The sequence below is a fragment of the Grus americana genome, chromosome 1 (assembly GCF_028858705.1).
Source record: "Grus americana isolate bGruAme1 chromosome 1, bGruAme1.mat, whole genome shotgun sequence".
Lineage (NCBI taxonomy): Eukaryota > Metazoa > Chordata > Aves > Gruiformes > Gruidae > Grus > Grus americana.
The window spans coordinates 92,364,768-92,381,169 of record NC_072852.1 but is presented as its reverse complement, the minus strand read 5'-3'; the positions used below and the strand labels follow the sequence as shown (position 1 = coordinate 92,381,169).

Here is a 16,402-nt window from a genome sequence, read left to right as displayed (position 1 = left end):
CCTGCCAGAGATTTTCCAGACCTGCTTTCCCCACAACACAGCTAGAGCATTGCACAGAAGTTAGCTCATGAACTTAAAAGAAGGTCACTGAGAAGCTGCCTCACATATTACATACTACTCTTTACTGTGTCCCTAAATACTTACATAAAACAAGCTGTACTTCAGCTTTATAGACGAGAGGTTTTTTGACATGTGAGAACTTCACCATTACTGCTGATACTTCTAGTAATCCTATCATATCAGAGGGTATTGTTTCATAAAGGGATTAGAGGCTCAATTCCAACACTTGTATACACAACCACGCTGAACCTCAAGACTCCCAAAAATCTTGATGTTGCAGACTTTGGCCCAGACATTCCAAGATACTGGAATGATCAGCTCTTGTTCTGATTTACAAGCTGCGACACACACTGCAAAGGGCAGATCCAGCTCTACATCAAAACCTAGCTAAGTACAATTGTAACTTACAGTGTTCAACAAGTGTGTCGGATGGAGCTGAGCCAGAGACATTCTTCCTCCTCCTGAACTCAAAGTTTTGGCCTTCATCTTCAAAACATTTGAAATAAAAGCATTTTAAAATAAACAAAAAAAAAGCCTTCACCAGTTTAAATTAAATGAAATATTTTGTTTCAGTAATTTCCGGTCATTTCAACACTTGATTGGAATTCTTAGGCATCTTTAGTATAATTTTCTTTCCTTAGAAATAAAAAAAGAATGATCTTGTATAGAAAAAAAATCATGATTCCTTTAAACAAACCAACCAAAAAATAATCGTGTGTGTATGTATATATATGGACACAGATGAAAAGTTCATCCAAAGCTTTTCTCTAACACTCCCTATGCAGCCTTATATCAGCTTACAGTTAAAATATATGTAGCAGAAACTAGACCCAAGGTACAGTAATGATACAAAATCCAAGATGCAGATCTCCAATATTCAGCCATACTTCACACTCAATACACACTGGACTTAGAACCAAACTTGAAAATCTGGTTTCATTTATGAAGCTTCGCTAATTCAGAGCCTTACCACTTTCTAAACTCAGGTAAAAAAGCTTTGCTGTCATGCACATTTTTAGACAAATTATAGCAGTGTCTTGCAATTTCCATTACTTTGTGGTGTCTGCACTGCTGATAGACACCAGCCCACATTGGCATCGCTGCCGAGGTGTCCTAATACTTGTCTGAAAAATACTATTAACTGCACATCACAGGCATTTGAAGTGCATAAGAAAACCATAAACTTAATTACACTGGAAGACTAGTGTGATCTCACATGAAATTTGAGCTACTGTTATTAAAAATAGAGAGATCGCATTTACTTAATGCTTCTTACAGTAAACCAGTCAATTTTAAACTTTCAAGGTTGTATAATCAGACAAAACAATATTGGGGGGGGCAGAAGCTGTCTGTGGAATTTACTACTACAAGCATTTCACATGTCAAGCAGCAAAAATTTGTTTATTCTGCTAAAAAGAATATTCCTTGAATTACTATTGTATATAAGATAGGATAGCTGTTCAGACTACACAGCATAAAGACTTAGACTAAAATAATTTGCAGAAAAGATTGGTTGCCATACAGCATTCTTCCCTACCCCAACCCATTCTGGATTTCAACCACCTTTTCAATTCTCAGATCTGTTCTTAGTGCTGTGTAGCCATTACATCTACTCATCATACCAGGAACATTGCCACCCTCTTCCATGCACTACCCACTGCTAGAGGGGGAAGAACTTTTGTTTTCTTCACTTTTCCTCTCTTATCTGAGATTTACCTGTCTGAGCCTATGGACTTTAATGGGAGGGGAAGGGGGTGCGGGAGAAGTGAGAAATCCTTCCACCTCCAAAACCACAGCCAGGAGAAAGAAAAAAAAAAAAAAAAAAAAAAAAAGGATTGCGCTTAAAGGAGGAACGTGAATCCATGGCACTTAGCGATTTTCGATACCAAGCTCAAGAAATGCCCCTTGGAATGAGTGACATCCAGAAACGCTGCTTTCCCTATGATTACCCTTGAACTTGCCAGGTCTCCGTTGAAAGGGAGAGGTGTTCTCTAGTAATGGCAGGGAGGGGGAATAAAAAAATTACCCAATCTTTCCCTTGTCCTCAGAACGGCAGAAGAGCTCTATTACACAGTACCATTAAACCACTCTTTTGCTTGGAGAAAAGCAAAACCATCCCCCTTCATTTCTCTTCCCATGCCCACCAACCCTACCCTGGTATCTTCAGCCTTGGGGACTTTGATAAGGGAATGAGTGTGCAAAGCAAACTGCTTATCAGGTAAACGCTTACAAAAATCTCTCTCACAAAAATCCAGAAGTTAAAAAAACTTTTCCAAGGGAAGAGTCTTAACTCCCATGACACAAACCTGCCTTGGGATCACACCAGCTGGTCTGAAGTCAGGATGTTGGATCTTACTTCTGAACATTACAATTCTCTTATTTAGATTAGAAAAAAAGTTTAATCTTTATATGTTTTATCATCAAAGATATATCCCAACAGCAGTGGCTCCTACAGGAGCCTCAAATCTTATAAACTACATTGTCAGAGATTTTATGCAACAACATTTGCTGTTCATGCTGCATTATTTCAGACCTCCATGACTGTTTTTGACTTAGGAAAAAAACCAAGACAATCCTATCTGCCCCATTTTTGGGGAATTATCCATGACTAAGGTAGCATAGTAATTCGCAAAAAACATCTTTTCAGATTAAACTGACACCTGATTTTAACTACAGTTCCTCCTTTCAGCAAGTGATGTGCAGCCACTCCAGTTGGATAAAAGCACTACAGTTTGTAACACACAACATAAAATTGTCTACTGATGAGTGCATTGCTGTAGTAGGACCAAGTTCCCCTAAGTTCTGTCCTAGCCTGCATTATGCTCATTTGAAAAGGAGAGATGAATCTTTGGGGTGGGGAAGAAATAATCTGTTTCCAATCTTCTTGAAAGTCTGCATACAAAAATGATGTTGCCACATAATCCTGCAAAACATATGCCTGAATCAGTATGGTTTCAACTCAAAATTAAACAAAAAACTAAAAAACATAAACCCACTGAACACTAACACCACCAAAAAAACCCCAGAAAAATCCCCCACAACAGCACCTTTCCCAGACTGGTAACTTAAGTGGACAGTAAGAGCAATTAAAACCAGAAGCAGCAGAATAACCCTAGAGGCAGGGACACTCTTTCTGAAGGGGCATTCTTCAAAAAGTAGCTTCAGAAGCACATCTACACAATTCATACACCACTTTCAGGTTTGCCTAGGTTCACGCCAAGGGTACAGCAACCCTAGGTGTTTCCACAGTAAACTTTCATGTCCGCTGCAATTTTTCCTTTCAAATTCAATACAGTAAAATGAAATGAAGCAAAATGAAACAATCTTTATATACCAGTTCAGCTAGCATTCCCTAGCCCTCATTGTGCTGCATCTCTCATCAGCTCTCATTTACTCAGACAAGACAGAAAAGATTTGCAGATCCTATTACATTTTCCCACCCTATTTCCCATTCTGTGTGTAATTTTTTCCTTCAAATAATACTGATTGTGTCAACTGGAGGGAAAAAAAAAAGAGACAGAGAGAGAAAGAAAGAAAGAAACAAGCACTCTTTGTGTTCTCTTCGTAGTAATAAAATATGAAAAGAAGAATTCACGAGAAAACAGCTGAATTCCCAGCGCTTAAGAAAATGGACCTGGCTACAGACAGACACATTCTACTTAGAGCAGCATCTCCAACCAAACTGTCAAAGTGTCAGGAAGAGTTGTGTGCACTTTTGTCAGTGAATAATGCGGAACATAGTACACTTCCTACGAACTGAAAGTCAAAATCCTGGAAATTGCTTTTTATTGGGTGGAGAAAAAAAAAAAAAAGTCTTTTGTATACCAGCAAAGTGATGAAAAAGAAGGCAAGACCAGGGTAGGCTGTCATTACTGGTATTGACTTTACTTTTTTTCTTTAAAGGAAAATGAACAGAATGTTTTAAAAGGTAGAAATAGTGAAGGGTTAAAAGGAGTAAGTGAACTGGTAAGAGAAAGCAGAAATACTAGCATTCTTTGTAACCCACCTAAAGATGTCTGATTTTACAAGCAACTCAATTCAAGCACATTCTTTTGCTTTAAGCACGTGCATGCTCTCACCGTAATCTTGAGAATAAGAGCACCCTTTCTTTTTCCCCCGCTATCTCCTGCCTCATATATTAAATATTTTCCAGTGTTTGCAGTAAGTGAGGCAATTGATCTTAAAAAAACCCAGCCTCTTACTAAGGAACCTCTATTCAAGCTCAGACCAGGTCCATTAGGTGTACTAGAAGACTGGTTCCCACAGAAAACAGCATGTGATCACATAATTAAATACTGGAGAAGCACAGGGAAGTTGAATTAAGGCTGCTCTGTCAACTTTAATTCTAGTATTCACAGATTTGACTTTAGATAAGCGACATATTCTTTCATCTTTTTTAGTGTATTTAATTCCCCGGATTTTCAAATAGCCAAGTGAAAAGAAGAATCTGCTATACACCAAGATATCAGTGCTTTGTGGTCATCAACAGTATGGGACCCTTCAGGCCCACAAGACAGACCTCTGCCTTTTGAGTTAAATAAGCAGCTGATAACAGTAGCAGGTTCTCCTTATTTTCATGGAACAGCTATTGTCAGGGTGGTGAGATACACAAGTGTCAAGAAAAGAAAAAAAAAAGACCTCCCTGCCACAAAGATCATTCAGTTGATTTTTTTCAAAGCATCATTCCAAACCATGAAGGCAAAAGAATTCTTAGAAGATGCTATCAGAATATTTTAGCATGGGCAAAACCAAATATTTTCCTCTAGCATCAGATTTGTAAACAGCACACCCACAGCAGAAGCAGCTCTCCTCAAAAATTGTGTTTAAATAAAACTAACTACAAATGGTTAAAACTCAGTAAAACTTATAAGCAAATGAGAGAGGTTGTTGTAGTGGTAACTGCAAGACAGTGAAACCTGCATCTAATAAATGTAGCTAATGTGCACGAGACAGAGCAAAAAGGAAAACACCAGGCAGACTTTAAACAATTCAGAACATCAGAAACATGTAATTTTAACTTGCACAAACATGACAGAAGCACAGGTTCAAGGAAAATTTCACCTAATAGGAGAAATGATGACTGATTAAACTGAACTCTTCCTACAAATCGTATTATGTTCAGGAAGCTACACCCATTCAGTTTGGTGGACAAAGAAGCACCTGCATCAGTTCCCAAAATCTTCTACATACTCCCACTGTCCCAGGGATCAAGATGCTAGTAACAACAGTAAGTGAAAACATGAGGATTTTGTTCAAAGATAAGGGCGACAACTGTGAAACAGGAACAGAGGGGCAAGGAGGGGTCTCTGCCACCAGGAATTTTGTCATCTGTAACAGCTTCAGTCACTTCCTCCCGAGAGAAAACATGCATCATCCTCATCATCACCAAACAAACTGAGAGCCCAACAGACCTGTTTCTTAATTAGATAAAAAGCTAAACTTGATTCCTACCAGACAAGTCCTACGTGGATTTCCTCACGCACCTACCTGCATTCATCTGAGCACAGAAGGTCCTGCTTAACTAAAGCTCCTGCCACCACCGCAGCCCTCTCTTTCACTGGGAGCACAAAGACTAATTCACTACTTTGGAAGGAGGGAAAAAAAAACCAAACCCCACCCACTATTCATCTGGTTGTGTTCATAAAAAGCACTACCCTGACCATACTCCCAAAACTGCACTGCTCCTGTAAATGTATACATTACAAACATACAGGTCTGGAATTTACAGTCAACAAACAGCAATACAAACAACCACCAGAGAATGTATAAACACTCGTAGGAGCAAAAATACTCAGTCTGGCTGCACCACACACAGTGTTTATTTATCTCCCTTGCAGAAGATCAATGGGAGAAGACATTCAAAACAACTTTTTAAACAAAGTGTCACTTTGTGTTAGTTTATGTCAGTGGGGCTTCTTCCAAGTACTTGTGTCACAGTAAGATATGGATGTGTTTAGATAGTTTTCTTGTTCCTTTACTCCAGTCATGGCAGCTGGGCACAAGCAAACAGAGGGGAGAAGGGCTGCTAGTCTGATCGAGTTACTGATTTAACATTTAGAGTCTTTGCAGCTCAAGAGAAAATTGCTGCGTATTTGTAACCTGAATGCAGGTCAGTAACTTTAAAAGGTCAGGCTGAACGTTTAAAATCTTTTTGTTATTAATTCCCCACCAGCTCCCAGTTCTGTGAATGCCAATGAGCAGGCTCAGCTTCTGCGGAGCTGAGTAGCAGTTAGCGTGCACCTCTGAAGACCAGGTCCTCAAGATGATGCAAAAGGAGCTTTACAGCAATGACTTTCTTCCATATAAGCAAATAAATTTTCAGTTCACTTAAGACCTGTTGCTTAGAGTGCAGGAGGCAGTTTTCTTTATTGGGGTTTCTTCATCTGTTGCTAACCCATTAACCTACAGCCAAGGCAACTGAGTTTTCTCCATCCACTTATTTCACTTTTTAGGAATACACAAGCTATTTTAGTGCTATCTTGTGCCAATTTACACAAGATCATAAGATTTGTTGATGCTCCTTAATATCACAGATCACTCCCTGTAATACATTGCACTTCTATAACCCCTTTAATCCAGAGGTATCAAAGCACTTTGCAAACGATACATTGGCCTTACACCCCTTCCTCTCCTCCCCGCCGTGTGAGGTCTGTATCATTATCCATACTTAACTGTCAAAAAAATTAAGCAGAGCAAGATAACGGAGTTTAGCGGGGCTACAAGGAAAGCAGAAGAAACAGGAGCAAAATGTGAGTTTTCTGACTTCCTAGCTCCCTGATTGATCAGAAGGCCAGCCATCTGAGATGGTGAAATTCAACAGAGGTTATGCTTATGCTTCAGGTAGATTTACATTTGTAACGTGCAAATACTGTGCTGTGTGGTTTATGCTATTGGCCCTTCAAAGGTCTACCCAATAGCTTTTACACTGGCAGGGGACAGGGGACTAGGGGAAATACTCATACTAACACAAAGACTTTGGAGTTTTCTTTCCAAGGGATGAAACTCCAGTTTGAAAAGATTTCAACGACAGCAAAGAATATACCTAAAGCATCACAGTAACTCTAAAACTAATTCCCTTCTGATATAATATGCCCAGTCTCCAAAAGATAGAGAAATAATCCAGAAGAAGTGTGACTGCTGCTTTTCTGTCAGTACAGCAATCTAAGCAAGTATCTGCTTCCTGCAAGGTTGAATGATGCCAAGGGATCACATGAAAAAGTTAGGGTTTTCCCCCTGTTTTGGTAGATCATACGCATTCTCCTACTGTGTGTCATCAAAGAGCTGATGACGGAAGAGTGGAGCGCACTGAAAGAGCAAACAGGCACTGGAGCCACTGAGAATAAATGAAAGCAAAGTAGTAAATCTATGGAAATAATCTGCTTGTGGAATGGACTACTTCCAAGTCAAATTCAGATCTGAGGCAAACACACAGAGTTCTTCTGGAGCAGCATCTAGAGGCAGTGGTGACCTGATTCACCACCAGTCATGGGAAGCTGCGCATTAACTTCAGAGGATTCTGATCGGACGAGAAAGCACCTGAAGTCTCAGCGCCCTGGTGTATCTCCCTCTCACTTGAAGAATTTGCATCACATGCTCCCCTCCCTCCAGTTCTAAGGCATCAGACTTGATGCCAGACCACTGGTACATCTAGGTTTCTAATACCAGAATGAATTTATGAGAACAGATGAGTATTTGTGACTACACATCTAGTAGTAAACTTGTTTTGAGGGTCAGCATCTTGTAGCAAGAAGGCAACACTATTTAAGCCACATTACACAAATTACACATGCTTTGCTTTACTTTCTACCTTAAATATACTTGAAAGTTTGTCACAACTGCACATAAGTAACCACCTTCAACGATTAACTTTCCAAGGAAAATTTCTCTTGCGTTATTGGTGCAGTAACCTTCTAGCACTGATGGCCTTATACAGGAGCAGTCTTTTGTTTTAATGACTTCAAAAAATCTCTTAAGATTCTCTACCCAAGACTTTTACGAGCAAGTAGCTCTCTGCTCTGGGAATGTCACCTCCATTACTAACGGGAAAAAAAAATAAATGCTTATGTATCCCACACCAACACTGAAACATAATCAAATAAGGAATACTGGTTAGATAGTAGACACTAAGCACACTACGAGAGACACACTCAATCTTCAGTAATTTTCAGAAGAACATAGCTTACTGAAAACAGATCCTATTTCACAGGAATACAAAATTCTAGTTTATAATTTAGCACTAAAGAGGAAGAGGAAACGCAGCCTAACGTACCTTCCACTGATAAGGCACCCTACATTCTTACAGCTTGTAAAGGCATTACACTGAACGAAACACATTTTGTATGCTCATGCAGTACCTTCAACCATACAAATATACGATCAACTGCCATTCAGGTTACATTATCAGTATCCTACTTACCAGTGCCTAAAAGGTGACTGTACATGAGATTGAACAAACTACCTTAATTTGTGATCTTCTAGTTATGCATCCTCACTTACCAAGTGGGGGCAACTTGTACCCCACCCATTACAAGACTCCCCTGCAATATATTTGTCCAAATCAGTGCACTCAAACTCCTACAGAAATTATCCAACAGCATGAGCTGGTTTGGAAAAAAAGTCTGCCTTGCTGTGAAAGAAGGCATTACCCCACCAGAACTATCACCCTCATGGCTTTCTTCTTTTTTTATTTACTTTTTAATGGAAGCAAAAACCCCTGTCATCTCACCTACTCTTCTTTTAATAAGGAATGACTGCCGTGACTACCCCCATCTAGAACCACCATTCACTGCCAGCACCTCTGCTCTCCTCGTGTGCTTAGAGAACAACTGATTAGCACTTTGCATAATTAACCTGATTAGCACTGTGCATAATCAAACTGATTAGCACTTTGCATAATTAAAAAGAAATAATAATAATAACAATAATAAGCAGTAGGTAATAGCAAAAGCTGCTAGTCCCAATGCCTGTTCGTTAGCTTTAGGATTAGTTTAGTGCAGCATATTTTATTTCTTAAAACTTTTTAAAAGATGCACAAGCTCCTGAGAAATACAAGTTAAAAATTCTCATTTACTTTCAGGTTCCCTAGTGAAAATATTGGTTGTTCCACTATTACAGCTCTGGATTTGTTGTGCCTCCCTCTGCTGCAGCTGAAGACATTTAACAGGACAATGCCTGACCAGATGAACCACTGGTCTGATTCCCACATCTGTCTACAGTGCTGCTTTTGGATTCATTATCACAGGATACAGAAGCCTCACACTCTTTAATGCATATATCCTTGCAATGTACTTCCAGGGTACAAAAGCTGTTACCGTTATTGTCAAGATGGGCAAGGTAGTAAGATGCATATCCTTAAAAGTACATAGGCACTGAATTCTCTCCTGCCCTGAACAAATTACTCCAGACCACAGGAAGTCTGGAGAGGAACATGGAATTAATCACATTTCTGCCCCCAAGCCTGCATCACTCTTCCCTCACTTGAGCATCATTCTTGTCTGTATGCATGTTTTGCATCCTGCTCAAGAATGGGAGAGTCAGAAGGTACTTTCTTTGACTGCTAGCCTGTCCCACCTCCAGTCTAAATCTCCCAATCAGGATTAACAACCACCTCCCAAAACTGAAGAACCTGTGTAGCTACACCTAGCTAGATTACAAACTGCGTGAAAACATCAATGTTAAATGTTTGCGTCACTAGTGACTCAGTTCTCCCCGGACATTCAATGCCAGACAGCCTAGAAGAGCAGTGCCCCAAGTGAATGGGTAAACCACCAAAATTTTCTGTTTACTAATGTGGCCTCCTAGTCACCATTATACCCTGTGTTTCTCCTCACTTTATTAACCTCAGCACTCTGTAGCATCCTTATGTTATAGTCCAGATTTTCCTTGCATTCCCCACAGAGTAATCTTCACCTTACATCATCTATTATACCTGCCCTAGAACAATGACAAAAATATTCCCACTGTGCTAGAGTTTCTCTCATAAATGCTCTCCCATAAGGTAATCCAATAAGAAACTGTGGGGGGAAAGAGCGACAAAAGAGAATCTTATCATCATTAACTGGAAACATATTACTCATGCACAGAGGCCTCTCCATCACCTCAAGGTAAACAACCCATATGAAAAGCAAAGGGTGCAGAGCTAGTCACTCATTTCACAAGTTGTTTAGTTTCAGAAGAAAAGTGTTGTTGTAGAGATTTTTCAAGTCCAAATGTTCCTGGGGAAGGTAGTTCCAGTAATTCTGGGAAAGAAGCCAATCCCTTAGCTTTATATGTAAATATTTAAGCAACATTATTTTTATATACATATATTTTATACACATATACATATATGTCTTTAGACTTCCAGACTTGCAAAACTGCAACAGAAAAAATATGCCAGTCGATGTACAGCTATTGGCTCACCTGCCTGAACCACGATAACTGACCGTCAGAAACAAAATACAACAATAACTCCAAAATAATTGAGCCATGCCATCTATGTATGCTAATCCACCCAAACAGAAGAGCTGAAAGAGCGGGACTACAGATTCTAAAGTAGAGAGATTAAAGTCTTAAACTTTATCTCCTTAGAAGTGGCAAGAACACAAGGTTCATCAATTTTAAATCTTTCAGAGCCTAGATGGATGCTGAGTGCTCCATCCACAGGTGTGGAATCTCCAGCTTTGGATGACACAAAGCTTCACATTCCTAGCATCTTAGCGCTCTGACACCTGACAGTAAAGCTCTGACTTCATAGTGTTCAGAAAGGTCACTGCTGTTTTAGGCTTGAATCAGGTCCATACCTCAAAAGGGATTACTTGGTAAAAATGCAAGTGAAAGAATGGAAATGTATCTGGCACTGAGATTTAGTGAATAAATAAAATGAGAAGAAAAAAAAAAAAAGCTTTAAAATTGTTGAGGAGAGAGTTGATAAAATGGAGGAAGATGATTTAGTGAGCAGAAGGTACCCAGTCAGAGCACATGATGAATAAATCAATCCATGAAAATAAAATTTACCACATGGATCCCACCTGTATATACTCAGTAAGCAAAAAATACAGCCTAATTGAGGTACATGTGTGTAAATTCATAGCTATATGATTTAAAGAAATCAAATATTTATGAATACAATATTTACATGTCTGTTCGAGTATGTATATACAGCACAGCCAGTGTGAGTTTTAAGATCACAGAAGTGTACACACATACACGTAAAAAATGCGCAGAAAAAAGGACCAAGAGTAGGGCAAGTCTTTTAGAAAATATTTTAATGGCTTTATAAAAAGCCCTCACCCAAAGTTTGAGGGGTTTTTGCAATCTTATATTTTTCTATTGCAAAATACACCTGCTTTCTTTTCTTTTTTTTCCCCCTAAACTAAATATTTCTTCCATCTAATGACTCTCTTTATTAGACAGCATCTAATTTGCATACATTTACATACAATTTAACTGCTAGCTTGTGAGAACAAAGAAATGGCTCTGTATTGTACTGAAGGACAATACTCAGAAAAGGAAGGTATAAAAACCAGCTAGCTCGGTGGCTGTGTATTCTCTTTGTTTCAGAAATACCAGGATTTTTAAACACACCACTTAAAGGGTGAAAAAGATTATTTCATCAAACAATGAAAAAAGATACAGTGCAGCTCCCTTTTAACACATTCTCTCTCTGGCCTGGTTAATGGGATTTAAGGGTCCAAGATTTCTTTGCTTTCTTCTGTTTCCTTTATTAGAACTGATGGATTTAATTCTGTCACATATTTTACTTCATATTTTATTCCTATAACAATCTACACTGAAGTTCAGCTCCAATGCTAATTCAATACTATCTTCCTTTCCTTGCAGTCAGCCTGGAATACAACTGAACGATCTTTGATGGGCATGAAGTACTCTGCCCTCAATGCCCAGTGCTAATGGATTTTAGAGAGAGTCTGCCAGAATTTTACCTTGTGGCAACAAGTCTAGAGATAATGAAAACTTACCATGTAGCTGACTGGGAATCAACAGGAAGGGAAGCAGGGCTGAGCTCCGCTTGTGAGAACAGGGAGGGACTGTGGTCAGAGTAAATGCAGGATGTAAAGGATGCGTCAAGCCCTCTAGTTCCCTAAAAGAAGAGGAGAAAAGGATCTTTAAGATCTCACATGAAGCAAAAACCTTTAGAAACAGTTGGCAGGAACTCCAATATAGGCCCTACTGAAAGCATGATACATCAGCAAAGGGTTTTTCTCCTAAGGCTTTGCAGTGGGAGTACCAATTGCAGAGGATGCCCGCAAATCTAATCCATGTGGACTTGACATAAATATCTTGCAGGGAAAAAAAAAACCACACACACGATTTCAGGCTGCACGCTGCACCTCTCCATGTCTCCTCAAACGTGTGAAACCCAGCAAAACAGAACAGCCTGCTGTTTGTTACTGCCTGCATAGCAGACCTTCTAGCTTCACCTCCAAACTCGCCCCTTCCCAGCATCATACTCAATGACTTGCGCTCAGTGGGGCAGACCAAGTAATGCCTATTTTTGAAAAAGTACAGTACCAACATTCAGCGGCACAGGGACGGGGAAAAAACCCCACACACTCCGGCGGCGTGTTATAAGGGCCTGTCCTACAGAAACATAAAAAGTGAAACCATGTCTCCCGTAAGCAGACCTATTGCAACCTAATGGAACAAGACTATACATGGTAAAAAATCATTAGGCCAAGTTAGCTTGTGTATAAAGCAGGTGTAGTACTTAGGATCCAGCAGTCATCTGCTCCGTTCAGTTTGCCCCAGCCAGCCACATGATACGCGGTATGCTGGCTTCGTATGATCAGCAGCAGGCCAAGGGTTAATTTGATGGGCATTCTCACACCAGCAGGTGTGGCACTGGGACAGAAGATGGAGGAGCCACATCGCAAGCTGTATATGGAAGAAAATTGTGCTGATACTGCCCTGATATGCCTCATTTGCGCTCAAAATACATTATAGATTATTTTCAGACACAAATTTTAATCTAAAGCTGGCTGAAATGTTAATGAAGTTTTAGCTCTTTTTCAAAGGGGAAAATTCCCTACTGCTTACAAAAATGGTTTGGGTTTTTTTTCCCCCCCGCCTGATTTGCTTCTAATGACATATAGCAACCAAACCTCATAAAAGAAATTAATCAAGTCTTCATATCATGTTCCCTTTTCAAGGATGGAAAGGTTGAGGTGTGTGATCTTCAGAGTTTCTGATGCATACCAAAACACAGGTTTTAACAAACAGCAGAGAAAGTAAATTCCAAAGCCAAAGTTCCTTTAACTATCATATCCTATGCTCATAGCTCCATCTCGCTGAAACCACTGGGTTGTTATTTCCAGAACCTTAAAAGTGTGGCTGCACTACAATTTAAGCCAATTTTAATGGGAGCTGCCACAATCCCACCCTTCCCTCACCTCTTTTCTCTCCTGGCCACGCATCCCTGAGCCAATGCTTAAGCCAGGACTGGATAACTGTCTGGTTCGGGGAGCTATCAACTGAACGAAAATTTATTTTACAATGTTTTCAGCCAAATCAACCTCCAGTCACAGCTCAATATCCAGGCACAAAACTCAGGGGTTAGAGCTAAGGAGGCAGCAGAAGTGCTTAAGTGGAGGAACAGCAACAGAGCAGCCTCAATGCCGATCAGTTTAAGCTGCTTTGGACTTACATCTTGAAATGTCTAGGGTTGCTTTGGTATATGACATGGAAGAAAGGCTCCTATCACATTGCTGGAAACCAAACCAATTATAGCTTGATGGGTAAAAAAGCCACCGCCTCACATGCTAACCTAAAATAAACTAGCGGGCTATGCAGATCATACTGAAGAGATGCAGTCTGCTTCTGATGAAAAATAGCTTGAGATAATGGTGCACTGCTACAATCTGCACCAGGGGCAATTTCCAAGTGGCAGGCTGAATTAGCCTCAAGTGACATGCATTAAAGTAATGTTTCCCTGAGGCAATAAGGCAAGGTCCCACATTCAAAAGGAAAGAATTGAGCTTTCTTGCCAAAGGCAAACGATAAAGCACATGATTAAGAACCACTGTTACCAGGACATCCAGAAGCTCCTGGAAAATCTTTCAAGGACTTCAGAAAATATATTTGGAAATGAACAGCAGGAATTTTCTTTTACATCTCTGCAGTTACAGTACTAAGCATTCCTTTTTCTACTTCTCTGGAGTACAAGCATTAATTCCATCCTGACTGGAAACTCAGCTTTTTAACCATCAGCATTTCTAAAGTCACCCTGCCCAAACAGTTGCGCAGGAGGTTGTGGGATGTGTATCTGGATTTCAGCTGAATATGGAAGACACTGCAGTCCAAATCTCTTCCTTTAGCTTGCCTTGTCTAGGGATAAGAAAAATTGGAACATTTTAAACCCTATGTGAAAGAGATCCTATGGCAGTAAGGAATCACCCAACACCATTATCTAGAATTTCTTCAGGAGAAGGAATCACTAAGAAATAGCTTCACTAGCCAATTAGCATTCACAGATAATTCGTCATCTTTGGAAATTACAGTAACTGAGAAAACTGAAAGAATTGGTGTGGACACCTGATTTCATCCACTTTCATCAGCTCAACAACCAATATCTACCTTTTCAGTACTACAGGCAGAACTTTTATATCTGAGTTAACAACCAGGCCTCAAGGCCAGAATACCAGATCAGATGTAACAACTGCTGGCTTTTTCCCTTCAACAATAAAAAAAATAATGTCTTCATATATAGCATTACATACTAGCATACATGAATCTGAAGCAATGACATTCAATCAGATAATTGTCTTCATTCCAGTTTTACATACACTCTAATGATGGCTACAGTTATTCTATCAATCATGGGCAGCTGCGCAGGTTGTCACACAAATCTATGTGACCCCTATATAACAGCTCCTCTGGTTTCCCCAACAGAAGATTCCTGTTTTCCTTCAACCACCTTTAAGATAGAGCTTCCTGAAAACAGTACAACCCACTCATGCATATATTCTTGCTGTAGCATCACCGAATACTCTTCTCCATAAAATAAGGGTCCATTGGAAAGCATGCATACATACGCATCTATGCACTAACATATGTATATACATATAAAATACTGTGACAAATACCTATTATTAATAAGCTAATTAGGACAGTATCATTGGCTCATATCACACGTGTGATTAATTTTATTCCTTCCAAATTACAACAGGTGCCTACATCAGTTTTGATGGTCTTTAAAACAATAAGGAGAATCTAAGAATTTTAAATTATGCCAATATTTGAATACTTTCTATTTAAGTGTTCTTGATTTGTTTAAAAGTGTATTACCACAACACCAGTCTCAAGTGTTATCTTCGTTCAAACAATTCTTGGAGCTAAAAGTAGGTTAAGCAAATTGTTCATTAGACTTTTCCCTTTTTTTTTTTTTTTTTGCTGTTATATACTCCATTGAACCTGAGATATGAAGTTAGAATCATAGAATCATTTAGTCTGGAAAAGACCTTTAAGGTCATGAAGTCCAACTGTTAACCTAGCACTGCCAAGTCCACCACTAAACCATGTCCCTAAGCACCATATCTACGCATCTTTTAAATACCTCTACTTTGGCGACTCAACCACTTCCCTGGGCAGCCTGTTCCAATGATTGACTACCTTTTTGGTGAAGAATTTTTTCCTAACACCCAATCTAAACCTCTTGTGGCACAACTTGAAGCCATTTCATCCTGTCCTGTCGCTCGTTACTTGGGAGAAGAGACCAACACCCACCTGGCTATAGCCTCCTTTCAGGTAGTTGTAGAGAGCAATAAGGTCTCCCCTCAGCCTCCTTTTCTCCAGGCTAAACAACCCCAGTTCCCTCAGCCGCTCCTCACAGGACTTGTGCTCTAGACCCTTCACCAGCTTTGAGGTGCTGGAGCGTGTCCAAAGAAAAGCAACAATGTCCTTCTTGTACTGAGGGGCCCAAAACCGAACACAGTATTCAAGGTGGGGCCTCACCAGAGCCGAGTACAGGGGGACAACCACTTCCCTGCTGTGGCCCTGCTGGCCACACTCTTTCTGATACAAGCCAGGATGCTGTTGGTCTGTAGCACTGCATGGGGCTGCTGTGACCCAACTGCAGGATCCAGCACTTGGCCTTGTTGAACCTCATACAGCTGGCCTCAGCCCATCAATCCAGCCTGCCCAGGCCCCTCTGTAGAGCCTTCCTACTCTCAGGCAGATCAACACTCCCATACAACTTGGTGTCAGCTGAGAACTTACCAAGGGTGTACTTGATCCCCTTGTCCAGATCATTGATAAAGATATTGTAAGATGTAAAAGTTGGTGTAAGCAGAATAATAATTCAGCGGAAAGTCACTCCTGTGGTGGGTTGAGCCTGGCTAGAGGCCAG

At 40.0% G+C, this 16,402-nt stretch overlaps 1 protein-coding gene across 17 annotated transcripts in view; it reads right to left on the bottom strand.

The window, feature by feature from the left end:
• Positions 1 to 16,402, bottom strand: part of ZBTB20 (zinc finger and BTB domain containing 20) — a 488,423-nt gene that overhangs the window by 349,742 nt on the left and 122,279 nt on the right. For 11 of the 17 annotated variants that reach the window (XM_054803829.1, XM_054803837.1, XM_054803872.1 and 8 more), the window contains one exon: positions 12,018 to 12,139. The exons of 1 other annotated variant lie outside the window; for it this stretch is intronic. The gene's annotated coding sequence lies outside the window, so the exon portion shown is untranslated. Of the gene's footprint in view, positions 1 to 468; positions 547 to 5,547; positions 5,635 to 12,017; positions 12,140 to 16,402 lie in introns of those variants that run through there. 5 more of the 17 variants (XM_054803938.1, XM_054803958.1, XM_054803967.1 and 2 more) reach the window with 3 other exon arrangements.